We start from the raw sequence: 15,001 nt of genomic DNA, 5'->3' as shown, positions 1-15,001 counted from the left end.
CTTCCCCATCCTTCCATAATCCGAGAGACCGATGACCTCGCTGTCTGGTCTCCTTCCCCAAAACAACCAACCAACCACGCCATGTTACGGATCCAACATGCTGCTGACTCGGAAGGTCATATTGAATACATGTTGTAACTTGTGACTGTATGCTAATAATCGTGTCAGAACCACGTAATCATGTGTTTGATCATTCATCCGCTTTTCCTGCACCCACGCTACGTTCTGACTGCTTACAGCGCCGTATTTCCGACTAGTGGACGTAAGTGAAACTATTACTTTTTCAGCATACTCCGCGAGCGCACCGACTATTGAACACATCTACGATATTTCAGGGTCATGCCATGTAGTATATAGCACGCACTGCAGCGATCTTATCACTGCCAGTTACATTAAAACCACTCAGTATTTCTTCTTGTGCGTAATTGCGTGTGCAGAAGAGTTTACGGCATGGATGGGTCTAAGTCAATACTTCCCGTTAGTACAGTGTACCTTCGCGATGGATTCATTTGAGTAACACTAAAGTGGTCCTTTGCTCTCGGTGTCAAACGGAAGTAATAAAAACGAGACAAAACAATGAGGATGTGACACCTCTCATTCCCAAGCTATTGTTTGTCTACTACACTATCTCGCTCAGTGGGGCCAAATCGCAGCGACACAACGGGCAAAGACATAGCTCTAGGGAACCTACATAAATACTTTTTCTTTTTTATCATTTTGCCTTATTCGTTTTGTTTAGAAAAGATGGCACTTCATTCAAATATTACAAGAACATAAATGTTTCAATGTTTCTTTTCTATAAGAAAGTCTTTTTCGATTATCTAAACTGAATAACCGACTGATAGGGTGGTGACTAGCAGGATACGCTTACTGTTGATGTGACAGCATGGCTAGGATGTTAGTTTTCGTGCATAAAGACAAGGATGCATCTTTAAATTAATATCTGCACCGTTTCAACGTGAAGTAATTAATACTGAATGAGCTGTACGTTGTAGTTCTCTTCGTGGATAAACTAAGATTCTGATTTGTCGCTTAATAAATACATAACTTTCTGAAGCGAGCAAATGTGCAAACCAGTCCGCACTATATTCGAATTTGACAGCTGTTGTTCCCGTGTGTCGGACTGGTTTGTATATTCCACTACGCGAGGTGCAAGGGTTGGGCGCGCCTGTATACGCGTATTTCGAGTAAATGAGTGCATTTCTAGGTGCATTCATACTTATTATTCAACAACATTGACAGTATATACATGTGGCAACTACACATGTGGCCAGAGAGTAAGAGAATGCTTTTGCATGTTTGGTAAAGATACAAGATAAGTAGGTGAGTACAGATTTATCGCTTGTGAGTTGCACAGTTAAATTAATGTCACCACACGTGGAATTAGTCAGTGTGACCTAACACACCCACGTTCATTCAGTGTAACATAAGGAGAGTGTCACCACTTGTTCACATGGTCATTCACACTATTCAAATTTAGGTCAGCCTTTCCCGTTGTGTTAATGTTCTTTTTATTATATTATTTTAATCCTTTGTCTGTAAAATAGATAACTACAATAAAATATTTATCAGAAGCAGTCAAAATTTTAGTTATTTGTAAGTTAGTTGCTGGCTTCACTTAAAAACCACCATCAGCCTTGTTTTACGTCTTTATAATTTGATATTACACACTTAAAACTGTAAAAATTAAAAACTTAAGTAACACTCAAGTTTTGCTCGTTAATCCACTTACTCTCTTCAGGAACTCTTCAGAAACGCATCACTTACTCACGTAGACACGATATTAAACTTAATGAGAAACAGAAACTTGTATCCTTAAAACTATTTTGTAGTACTATAATCCATTATGGGCAAAAAAAGGTAGAACATTCGGAGATGTTCAAAGTGGTGACAATGGACAGTGGTACACTGATCAAAGCGTGCGATCAAAGATTTCATCGCTGCTTCCACTGTTGTCTACTGAAGTGACTTAAAGAAAAACACGGCACGTTCCTGCAGATTTTCTAGAGTTGTTGGGATATGGTGACAGGCAATGGCATTTATACATTCCCAAAGGGGTGTTAAGTCAGTAGACTCTCAGGCCAATCCAATTTTCTTCCACGAATAATGCATCAGGAAGAACACGTTCGGATCAGAACCCGACGTGCACGCAAGATATGTGCTGGGAAACTACCGCGTTGTTAGCATAGAAAAATTCCCCTCCTTAGCTGCACTTCATTCAGATGACAAGAAAGAACTCGTTTGAGAAAGTTGGCAAAAGCCCCCCCCCCCCTTTATGTTACCAATGAAGAAATGAGGGTCAATAATTTTAATACCAAGTTTTGCACGACATATATGAACATACGAACTCTCTATTTATGCTGATGTTTTGCCTGTCTAAGCCATCTGGATCAATAATACATGTTCTGTGCATTTAACTGTTCTTTGTTTGAGAAGGAACATTCATCGGTGAAAACAACACCGAAAAGGTCTGGTAGGCGGGGATTTGCTGTTGTGCTCACTGACAGAATTGTACACGATTCTGGAAATAACAGTAACTTGTTTAACTCTACGCTGATGTAGACGGCCCTAAACTGATGACACTTGTGGCCTGGTTGAGCGCTATGGGCCCCCTGAAACGATCTACGCTACACAAGGGAAAATAATTTTATCACGCACCTACCACATTTGTTTATTTACATATCGGCGTAGAGCACTCAATTTAATTTGTTTGGCGATGCACAAGTAGTGCACTAATGTTATGTAAGACCAATTTACCATCGGCATTCGCAACGAATACAAACTCCTTGAACATTGGCGCATATTGATTCTAGTGCATGTAAGAATGAAAATATGTATCACACTTCATGTAACCTAGTTCATAAACATCAATTAAAGTATACACACAGCCCCCTACTTTTGTAATAATCACTAGTTCCTGCCATATATTCAAATTATAAGAGAGACAAATACTAGGAAGACTCCAGCATCTCACAGGACGAAAACTTATACCTTAACAAGCAGGTTTCAGGCCTATAAAGAGCAGCACATGCTACATTTTAAGCCTTACAGAAGACACTGAACAGGGGTACGAAATAAATTAATCGCAGGAGTTGTTCTGGTGGATCTGTCAACCGCTTACGACGCGATAAGTCATAGAATCCTACTGGAAGAGCTGTACCTCAATTTCAAAGGTTACCATTTAGTTCAAGGTATTCGGTCAGTTCTTGAAAACCGAAGCTTTATGTATGCTTCGATAAAGAAAAAAGTAAGTGGAGAAGACAACGTAATAATCTACCTCAGGGAAGTGTATTGGCACAGATATGTACAATTTGTAAACTAATGATGAAGCAAATAGCTGTGAAATGAACTATTTCCACTGGTCACATATCCCTACTCTTGGTGAAAAAACAAAAAATTTTGAATTCGTTGAAGACCAACTAATAGAGCCTCTGTCTACCCTGACGACGTATTACAAACAAAATCCATTGAGATTAAATTCTCTAAACACACATCTGTGTATTTCACTTAACATCTAATCTGGTAAGATAAAAACTCAAAACATATTGGGAGGATCAGCAAACAGAACACACAGACACACCTAAATATCGAGTGGTATTCCTTGTCAGATCTTTGATCTACAAAAATCACTCCATTCAAAGTGCTAAGAAAGTAGTAATGATGAATAGCAGTTTGAAGGAACTTACACGCAGTAAGTGGGGAGGAAAACCTACTGTCCCCAGAGTAGCTGGTAAGGCCCTGTACTTTTCCATTGCACGGTAGGCTTCCAAAGAGTACGAACAGGTGTTGCACCAGAAAATACAAACGTATCAAGGTGGAGGCTCCAAGACGGTACTGACATTTTTGGCGATTATTGTGAGTTGCAGGAGATTGGACACACGTGAGATTCCCCCCATCACTCCTTCAAGTAAATCTTCAAATATCTATGGCTGGGATGCAATGCATCTATCATTAAAGAAATATAACTGCCCATCAATTATACGTACCTGGATGAACATGTTCCAGTATACAAATGAGGGGTGCACTCTTTTTGATTGACACTGGGGCAATGCTCTGATATCGCGTTCGCAGGGCACAGTACTTGTACAACCTCAGACGTATGAAGAGAATTTTTGAGTTAATAGTAGAGTCGCACCTGTCGCATTATTCCCGTACTGGGACTCACTTGGTGCGAGTGATAGCGTATACACGGGTAGCACGAAAATTGCATGTGTGCTGAATGATATCTGCTGTGCAGTTTGGCGCAGGGCCCAGGACAATTCACAAGGGAAGTAAATGGAACATAAGGGAAAGTCACAGCCACATGGTTGTGTGTTCACACTAGACGAAACGTCAACATGGTCTCAGTCACTTAGTCTCGTTCTGAATTGTGTAACAGAGATTACGAGACACCGTCCTGAAAAAAGATTGAATATTCGAGGAGCGCTCAGTAGGTAATGCAACAATCTTTCTTCACGACTAATTACAGTTGAAAATTTGCGGAATTTGTTGTGGTACATTGTGGAATATTCCTGCTTCAGCTCCTACAGTTACATGAAATTCGAATACGTGGCGGTCCCTATACGTAGCCTTCAAAATGGCATCTGTAACGGAGGTGCGTTCCAAGGTGAGAACCAGAGGATCGCCGATATTCATAGACGCTTGCAGAATTACGTAAACCCGGGAGAGAGCAAAAGCACGGTGAATGTTGGGCGAGGTTTCTGTCACCATGGCGACGAGGTCGCGCACTCCTGTCTAATCTCCCACGTGCCGACCGGCCACACACAACGTTGCCTCCTGCAGTGTTGGAACGTGCGGACACTCTCATTTTAAGTGATCGACGGATCACAATCAAACATCTCGCTGCACAACTGGACATCTCTGTTGAATGCGCTGATACAACTGTCGACCAGGGGGAGGGGGGAGGGGGGGGGGAGAGGAGGGCACTGAAAGGTGTGTGCACACCAGAATCCTAGCTGCCTAAACAGAAGACCATAAAGAGCAACGAAGGAGCATCTGTGTGGAATTGCTGCACGTTCCGAGGCTAATCGTGACAATTTTTTGTCGAACATCGTCACAGGCGACGAAACAACGGTTCATCGTTTCGAACCGGAAAGAAAACGGCAATCCATGGACTGGTCGCCCCTCCACCTCTCCTCGGAAGGAAAAGTTCAAAGCCGTACTCTCAGCTGTTGGAGTCGTGGCGACGGTCTTCTGGGACTCTGAGGGGTTTATTCTACTTCATTACTAAATGTCCCTCATAGTAACTAGCATCAGCTGTAGAGTTTATGTACAACAAAAGTAAAATTCATAACAGCTATTACTGACGTAGTATGACAAATTTTCTATAGCACTGAGAACCAAAAAGTCAGGAAAAATACAGCCCTAATATTTCAGAACACTTCCGATTTAGCGAACATATACCACATTTAATGTCCAAATTTCTAATCTAATTTTGTCAACATCATCAAATTTGTTTGGACTACATTTCATTTCAATTGTTTTACATTTATAGATCTTACAACATCTCTTCAAGAAATTATCCATTCCGTTCATTTGAACTTCCAAGTCCTTTACCATCTCCGCCAGAATTACAACAATGTAATTGGCAAACATTACATTTTTATTTGGTCTCCTAAAACTTTTAATTCCCTTTCTAAATTTTTCCTAGGTTTCCTTCAGTACTTGCTCGAAGAACAAGTTGGATAACATCAGGTATAGACTACAACCATGTTTCACTCTCTTCTGAACCACTGCTTTCCTTTCATGCCGTTCGACTCTTGTAAATGCAGTCTGGTTTCTGTACATGTTGTAGCCAACATTTCACTTCGTGCGTTTTATCACTACTGTTCTCTTTATTTCAAAGGTTGTATTACAGTCAGTATTGCGAAAAGTTTTCTCTAAATATTCACAAATGCTATAAACGTACGTTTGCTGCCTTTCTTTACTCTGGCCTCTGAGGTAAACCCTAGGTTCATACAAACACGTCACACAATATTTGCAGTACAATAAATAGCATATTTTTAATTTATCCTTTACGACACTTTTATATGTGCCAAATAACGATAAAATATTTATCAGGTTCAACAGAGCAGTCGTTTTCTATTTTGAAAATGTTTTTAACCAGTTTATGGTCTTTTTATGTACCACGTAGACTTTTTTGCCACGCTATTGAAGAATCTAAATCTTTTTTGCTTCCGGATATTTGATCGCTGTTGTGGAAGTAAATTCGTAGGAAGAAATCAAGTTCTTATGCAAATTTCAGAATGGTTCACTAACACAAATTTTATTAAAAAACCGGTTCAAGGACTAAGACAACAATATGTACGAGGGAGCATGACGAGGTATGGTTAGCTTCCGATGTTGGCAGACGGTGACACCGCCACAATCAATACTTTGTCGTTTCCGCTGTTAATAACCTGGGGCTTAAGTAGAATTTTAATAGTCCATACCCGCCAACTGCATTTTCAGAATTTCAAAACGCTATACTTGCCAAAACCAGTTGATGATTGACGTCAGCGGCTCCACGTCATTTCACGTCGCGGCTGATTTACACGCTGGGAAGTGACGCGAACCCATCACTAGACGAGCAAGTTTTTGGTGTGAGGCTTAACGCTGGAGAGGCCAGTCCGGAGACCGGTCGGCTGAGTGCGCTGCTGGAAGCACGAGAGAGCGCTGGACCAGCATCACCGTGGAGTCTCCCCTCTCCAGTGGCTGCCGCTGCGCAGTGCTATTCCTGGAGGAACGCTGGAGGCTGATCCCTCGGGGCCGGCCCGCTGTGCGGCGTCCATTTGTCTCATCTACGATTACCGGCCTGTCCTGTCCTGTCCTGTCCTGTACTGTCACCAGGTCCCGAGGGACTGGACAGGATGGAGACACTGTCCGGCGCAGTTACACGGGCCTGCTCTCAGAGCGAAAGCGAGGTGTCGCCGAGTTCATGGCCAGCTCAGTGTAAACTGATCGGAAAAAATGTAAGTGTGCAAGCCTTCGCGGCCAGTCACATGACGTAAAAGTTTTCTGGATATGGTGCTGCGTCGTATCGTAAAATAACTGTGGCGTAATGAAACAGACGTTTGGACCATAGCCACAGCGGCCATCCTTTGCGACTTCGTTATACACAATCCTTTATATCTTGTTATTGCCTTGTACTACATCACAGTTTTAGATAACTATTTATTTTCTTGAGTGCCTGCGGTGGAAAGAATGGGAAACTTTATTAAATTGGTTTCCTGTGGTGGACGAAGTGGGAATTTGCTACTGCTTGTACCAGTAGTCGTCAAACTATTTTGCTTAAGGCCCAACAGTGACATTATAGGAAAGCACCTCGGGTCTCATGGAAGGGGAAGAAGAGCGAGGGCGGTTAAAGTGGCCACACAAAATAACTTCAGTTTTCACCAAACTCAAACCATAGTTATCGATAAAGTCTTACACATTTTTAATCTACATATTCTAAGGTATTACAAGAAATATTTTTAAGTGAATAACGAAATAATATATTGGATCTAGAAGCATTTTAATGAAGGCTTAGATAATGACCAATTTTCCGTACCTGTGGACAGTGCCACTGCAACAGAGTGCCATGTTTTTTATTGTTTTTTTTTGTTTTAATTTTCGGGTACTTTTTCCAGACATCTTTGCAATCTAGTGTCCGAAAGAATGCCGAGCGGCTGCAGTGCCGTTTTCCAGCTGACTTTTGTATTGGGCCAAATAAAATTACAGAGACAGTTTTAAATAATATAACTAAATTAATTCAAAATTGTCACAAAGGAATAGAATGGTGGATGATAGCTTTGCATATAGAACGATTTAGAAGTCAAGCTTGTCTTTTGTATTATGGGTGTTTTTTTGTGTAGTAACTGGCTGTTATTGCGGTGAACACTTTGGTTATTTTTCTCGACGTGTATTGAGACCACATTCCCCAATCGGATGCCATGTCAGCATAGTGATCCACAGAATAAATTATCAAACTGAAATAAATAACAATAACTGTATTTGTTAACCAAGAGACCTTGTTCACACTTTGACATCTTAAAAAGTTCTTACTCTCCATCTAAATGAGCTAATAAGAATAATACAAATGACTTGTCTTACATCAGACGACTCTCATACAAAAATGTTTTCACCAAAAAGTAATGAAACTAGCTTCTTCGATCGGTCTCACTCACAACAGTGGCGGCGTATATTAGAACTAGTAGCTGATGAGATGTTGGATGAAGAAAAGGTGTGAGGAGGGGTCATTAGTCGTACTTAGGTAGTTCAGTCGGTAGAGCACTTGCCCGTGAAAGTTCAGATCTCGATCCGGCACACAGTTTTTATCTGCCACGACATTTTATGCCAGACCTAATCTGACCACTTCTCGGCAGACAGCAGCGCCGTTTGGGACAAAAAAAAATGCAGTCGAGACTTTTCCCGTCTTGGCGACTTCACCGCACTTTCGCTTACCGACCTTACTATTTAAAAAACGTCTTCCTTGAACTGATGGTAAAATTCTTTATTTACACAATCAGTTTCGGTTGACTGACCATCATCAGATTCATAAAAATATTCCAGCTTCATGTTAGGTGAAATATAAAATAAATATCGTCAAATGGTAAAACTATGAATTAAACACTGTTATACACTGAAGCGCCGAAGAAACTGGTATAGGCATGCGTATTCAAATACAGAGATTTGTAAACAGGCACAATACGGCGCTGCGGTCGGCAACGCCTATATGAGACAACAAGTGTCTGGCGCAGTTGTTAGATCGGTTACTACTGCTACAATGGCAGGTTATCGAGATTTAAGTGAATTTGAACGCGATGTTACAGTCGGCACACGAACGATGCGACGCAGAATCTCCGAGGTAGCGATGAAGTAAGCGTTTTCCCGTACGACCATTTCACGAGTGTACCGTAAATATCAGTAATCCAGTAAAACATCAAATCTCCGATATCGCTACCGCCGGAAAACGATCCTGCAAGAACGGGACAAACGACGACTCAAGAGAAGTGACAGAAGTGCAATCCTTTCGCAAATTGCTACAGCTTTCATTTCTGGACGTTCAACGAAACATCATCGATATGGGCTTTCGGAGCCGAAAGCCCCCTCGTGTACCCTTGATGACATCATGAGGCCTCGCTTGGGCCTATCAACACCGACATTGGACTGTTGATGACTGGAAACATGTTGCCTCGTCGGACGAGTGTCGTTTCAAAATGTATCGAGCGGATGGACGAGTACGGATCTGAAGCAACCCTATGAATCTATGAACCCTGGATGTCAACTGGGAACTGTTTAAACTGTTGGAGGCTTTGTAACGGAGTGGGGACTGTGTAGCTGGAGTGATATGGGACCCCTGGTACGTCTAGATGCGACTCTGACAGGTGACGCGTACATAAGCATCCTGTCTGATCACCTGCATCCATTCATGTCAATTGTGTATTGAGACGGACTTGGTAATTCCAGCAGGACACTGCGACACCCCACACGCCCAGAATTGAGTATATCAGCGATACCTTGCAACGTGCTGTTCAAAAAAGTTCTCCACCCTCTAGTACTCTTACGGATTTATGGACAGTCCTGCAGGATTTATCGTGTCAGTTCATCCCACCGCTACTTCAGACATTAGTCGAGTCCATGTCATGCCACGTCGTGCTGGGGCACTTCTGCGTGCGCCCGCATCTCGTGGTCGTGCGGTAGCGTTCTCGCTTCCCGCGCCCGGGTTCCCGGGTTCGATTCCCGGCGGGGTCAGGGATTTTCTCTGCCTCGTGATGGCCGCGTGTTGTTTGTTGTCCCTAGGTTAATTAGGTTTAAGTAGTTCTAAGTTCTAGGGGACTGATGACCATAGATGTTAAGTCCCATAGTGCTCAGAGCCATTTGAACCATTTGAACTTCTGCGTGCTCGCGGGGGCCCTACACGATATTAGGCAGGTGTACCAGTTTCTTTAGCTCTACAGTGTAGGTCACGTAGCGACAGTTATTCGAAAGTAAAGCTCACGTGTAGCTGGAGTGATATGGGACCCCTGGTACGTCTAAATGCGACTCTAACAGGTGACGCGTACATAAGAATCTTGTCTGATCACCTGCACCCATTCATGTCAATTGTGTATTCTGACGGACTTGGTAATTCCAGCAGTTGTTGTTTGTGCGGCCTATTGCTACCTCATGGCTGGCAGACAGGATGGCAAAGCTTAAGGCCACCCTCGCAATTCATATCATTAGCATGTTCTAATATTTCGATGACCTCCCTGATCTTCCCCTTCCTCATCCCTAATTACCTGGCAAGTGTGGCAGATTTTCAACCTCTTAAATAATAAAATATCAGCAGCTGGTATTTCGTACGATATTTCCAAGGAGTTTGATTGCTTAGATCATTTCACTCTCTTAGACAAACTTGAAATTGTTAAAGTCATTTTTCGACGAATTGTTAAGTGGCTATCTGAAAATGGACTGCCCTTCATTTTGAGAAAACACGCTATATTCAGTTATGTACAACGAACATTCATACCAACGACTGATGCAGCTTATGAACAAGGGTCAGTCCATAGTGTACAATGTTCCAAATTTTTGTGTGTACATACTGACGAAAAGTTGAACGGGAAGAAGCATATTATTGAGCTGTTCAAACAATTCAGTTTAATATTCTTACTCTTGGTATAATTCCTAGTCTTGAAAAGAAGTTAATCAGTCTGGTGATATATTTCCACTCAGTGATGTATTCCAGTATAATGTTTTTTGTGGTATTTCATCGCTTCGAAACCAAGTACTGATCGTGTTCACTCGCTTTTGTCATGTACTCAGAGATATAAGGAATGAGGCATTTATATATAATATATAAATATATGTTAATTAAATTCGTCATTAATAATCCATCCCAATTTCGGAAGAATAGTGATGTCGATACCTAGAACACTTAGGAAGGAGTTGAATAGGTGGTAACAAAAATTTTAAAACACTTGCCCAATAACATAAAGTGTTCGGCAGGTAGCAAATTTTCTGTGTCGTCGTTTCATTATACAGCTAATGGTTGTTCATATTCGCAACTGCGAATACATATATGTATTTCACAACAGTTTCCGCACTGCATACACTGTAATATCATGTTACAGCTAAGAGCCAAGAACGTTGTTAGCAGCATTTTAAGTTCATATATTATATTTTGAGCATCACTGAAGACACTGACGTGTGTGGTGAGCGAGCGAATGCCTGATTTCTGCGCTGATGTGATTTGGCATGTAAATCCCACTCCGTGTGTGTCGGCTTCCGAAATCCTCTCAGTCCTAATATGCTATACAGTGTCCTACACAGAGTCTTTCAGGGGAAATAGATATTTCAGGAGGTTACAGTATAGAGTAAATCGAAGAAAACATTACATATAACCTATTTGCACTACCTCCTGAATCGCCGTATATACATCCAGGACTATGAATGGAATTGCACGAAGCTTCTCTGTTTCGAGCGTGAACTGAATATCATTGTGTAGGCTGCTGAAATATTCATGAAGCAAATGTATCTCTGGGGTCACAAAGCGAACGTGTCGTTCACATATCTGGACCACCAGCGTGGTCATAATGCAGCTGAACTAAATACCGTTGCTTATTTTAAAACATTGACCATACCAAGAAAACCTTTACGTTAAAAGTTAACGGATCAGGAGGAGTTTTGTGCCGACCCCGTATCTTGAATAGTTTGTGCCTTCTCGATCGGAAACTTCATTCTCAAGCCTCCTTTGATCACAGGACATTGCTACGTACGAGTGAAATGAAAGAGACAATAAAACTATATTCCCAGTACAGTTCAGTAGCGCGCCTTTTGTTTCCAGTCTTGAGTGGGAGAAGTGGCTTACACTGACTGGGTGGCCGAGACTGGAGTAAGCGGTATTGGAAAACCAATAGACGTTCGAAGCGCGGAACTTCTTCCTGCGGTTTCTCGAAGTGACCTAAGTAGTCCACCTCACTACTCGTACATGACATTGTCTTAAAGGACTGTTAAAAGTGTAGAAACTTTGAAGTAAATTAAATGCATAGAAAACTGTTAGCTACGACACCTACCATTCTGCTGCACCGACCTTCTTGCACAGGGAGGTCGGCACAGATTATTCTTCTTGGTTTACTCCGGAAAACACATCTCCCGCATTATGACTCATTCTCACATATATCAATTGAACAATACAATTTATTTATTTATTTTTCACTTGGTATTAGGGATTGTGCAGCAAGCTCGATATACGCTGACAGTTGTTCAACAAGATCAATAGGTGCCGCTAGTGTAGGTGCGAGAGCAGTTTGTGCTGACACCGAAGGCACCACAAGTCCTGTAGCCACCCAGGCATCCATCACAGGCACACCGCACCGGCTGACCAAACACAGGGGCCACCCACCACCGCTGCTCGTGTGTTTCGCCCGTTGTCGTTTATCTCTCACTCTGTGATGGAACACGTCCGTAAACCAGTCGGTCCTACGCGCGCCCACTGGTTAGAAGTTCCATAAAACGCAGGCTTAGGAATAAATCTGCTTGCACAGTGTACTAACCCGTTAGACCAAAAGGTTTCAAGACTGAATTGATAAAAAACAGACAAACGTCCAGATGGTGGTTTTAATGCTTCATATGTTCAACTTAGTTCCCCCCACTTGTGTACAACGCACAGAATGTTCACACAACCATGTGAAACTGTCAGAGAAGCCCTCCTTTTGTACGTTGTCTAACTGTAGCAGAACAGACGGGGACTCTTTTCTGTCTATGAAGCCTCTATTTTTGTGTGAACCTGGAGGAAAAGTTTGGGAAAGTGACCGCGCTGCCCAAAATGAGAAATGGGTCAGTCCTCCTTCAGATTGCATCCTCAGCCCAGCCCCAACCGTTGCTCGCCTGTGGAAAGCTGGGTGATATTCTCGTTTCCGACAGCCCCCCATAAAAGCCACAATCCAGTCCGGTGACAAGTTCCGCGCCAGTTTAGAACGGTGGGGTGTTCTCTTCATCTGGCGCGTCTATACGGGATCAAAAGATAATAGAATTGCTACTGGTGCCTTCATCTTGGTCTTTAAAGTAAAGGTGATGGTATACCAATGTGACATGAAAGCATACATCTCTCCCCCTACGCGGTGTTTAAGTGCTGGAAATTCAGGCACATGTATTTTCACTTCAATTCCAGCATCACTTGTCACTCGAGATTGCAGACGTCCACTGCATCTGAATACTCCATGTGCACCTCCTCCCACCTGTGTCACCTGTGGAGAGCACCAGGCTGGCCGAAGTGGCTGTGCTGTTCTAGGCGCTACAGTCTGGAACCGAGTGACCGCTACGGTCGCAGGTTCGAATCCTGCCTCGGGCATGGATGTGTGTGATGTCCTTAGGTTAGTTAGGTTTAATTAGTTCTAAGTTCTAGGCGACTGAGGACCTCAGAAGTTAAGTCGCATAGTGCTCAGAGCGATTTGAAACATTTTTGAGAGCACCAATCACCATGCTCCCCAGACTGCACAGTAGTCCAAAATGAGCAGAAAGTTATGGAGTACAAGACCCTGGTCCGAATGACTTATCAAAAGGCTAAATGGAAATATGAACGGTCGCACCCCATTCGCTTGACATTTCCGAACGCTGCAGTTACATTGACATCACCCTCCTCGTCCTGCCTTGTATAGTAGGCCCTCAGGACAGCCCAGTTCCATCCTCCCCCTTGGTGGTGGGCACCTCTCCTTCTGTTGCTCCCAGAGCTTCTACTTTGGGGGCAATGCCTCCCAAAACGCCAAGGACATCAGTACCCACGCCCCAGCTGTAGAAGCAACAGCCTACGCCGACTCCTCTCACATGGAAGAGGTCCCTCGAGACTTTCCGTTCCAAGGTGTCCATAACTGCAGAAGAACTGAAGGAGCCATGAGCTGCTGGTAAAAGGGTTTCATGTCCTTCCTCTGTCCCTGATGCTACTTCAGGGAAACCTTCCCAAGAAGCCCCTAAAGAGCAGTGAGAGGGCAAATCGATGAAGAAGAAATCGCCTAAGATACATGAGACTCCACTAGCCACACACCACAATTCCCAAACTTTCCTGAGGACTTAGATCTTGCCGACACTTAAGACACAATGGCCCTGGATACAGCACTCAACCGGTGGCGGCAGGTGACCCTGAGGGATAAACTGCCTCCTTGGTCCTTTCAAGCCTTCCCAGACGACCGACAGCGTCATCCTCCAGTAGGACTGCAGCGCTTTTTTCTCCCACCTGGCTGAGTTACGACAACTTTTAAGCGTTATAACTGCTTTTTGCGTTGCCCATCAGGAAACTTTGTTTCGTTTCCCGCAATGCAAACCCCCGCTATTGGGAGTACTACAAAAACCATGATGACTTAACAGTATGTCAGGTGCAGTCTGTATCTATGTCCTTACCTCTGTTGTAGTGAACCTGTGCCCCTTCAAAGACATAGAGATGCTGTAGCTGTCAGAGTGAGGACAATGCGGGAAATTGTCATCTGCAACATCTGCCTTCCTCCAGATGGTGAAGTGTCATACCATGTATTGGATACACTAATTTCCCAACTCCCTCCATCTTTTCTAATTCTGATTGATTTTAATGTCCAAAATTCCCATGGGGTGGAACCAAGATTACTGGTCATAGTAAACATGTCGAGGATCTAATAATTCAACTCTATCTATGCCTCCTCAATACAGGTATCCACAATCATTTCAATATGGTGCATCGCACATACTCGGCCATTGATCTCTGGATCTGCAGTCCTGGCCTCCTACCATCTATACACTTCAGAGATCACGACAACAACCACTCTCCAGTCTTCCTGTCCCTCCCCCAGCGTCACTGACGCTAAGCTTTTACCCAGGTGAGCTCTTACTAAGCCTGACTGAAGGGTGCTTTCACCTCCACTACCACTGACGAATCTCCATTGCATTGCGAAATCGATGAGGTGATCCACACCACCGTTACTACCATTGTTGCAGCAGCTGAGTCGGCAATCCCTTGTTGCTCAGATTGCCACCAATGGCAGACAGTGCCTTGGTGGTCGCCAGGAATCGCTACAGCTATTAGAGACCGTAGGCAGGC

At 43.2% G+C, this 15,001-nt stretch overlaps 1 protein-coding gene across 2 annotated transcripts in view; it reads right to left on the bottom strand.

Moving 5' to 3' along the window:
- The window catches only part of LOC126364614 (uncharacterized), a 411,746-nt gene that overhangs the window by 322,217 nt on the left and 74,528 nt on the right, over positions 1-15,001 (bottom strand). The gene's annotated exons all lie outside the window — the stretch shown is intronic.

The sequence above is a fragment of the Schistocerca gregaria genome, chromosome 1, assembly GCF_023897955.1.
Source record: "Schistocerca gregaria isolate iqSchGreg1 chromosome 1, iqSchGreg1.2, whole genome shotgun sequence".
NCBI classification, from domain to species: domain Eukaryota; kingdom Metazoa; phylum Arthropoda; class Insecta; order Orthoptera; family Acrididae; genus Schistocerca; species Schistocerca gregaria.
The sequence above is the reverse complement of the archived record's forward strand: the minus strand, read 5'-3'. Positions and strand labels throughout refer to the sequence as shown.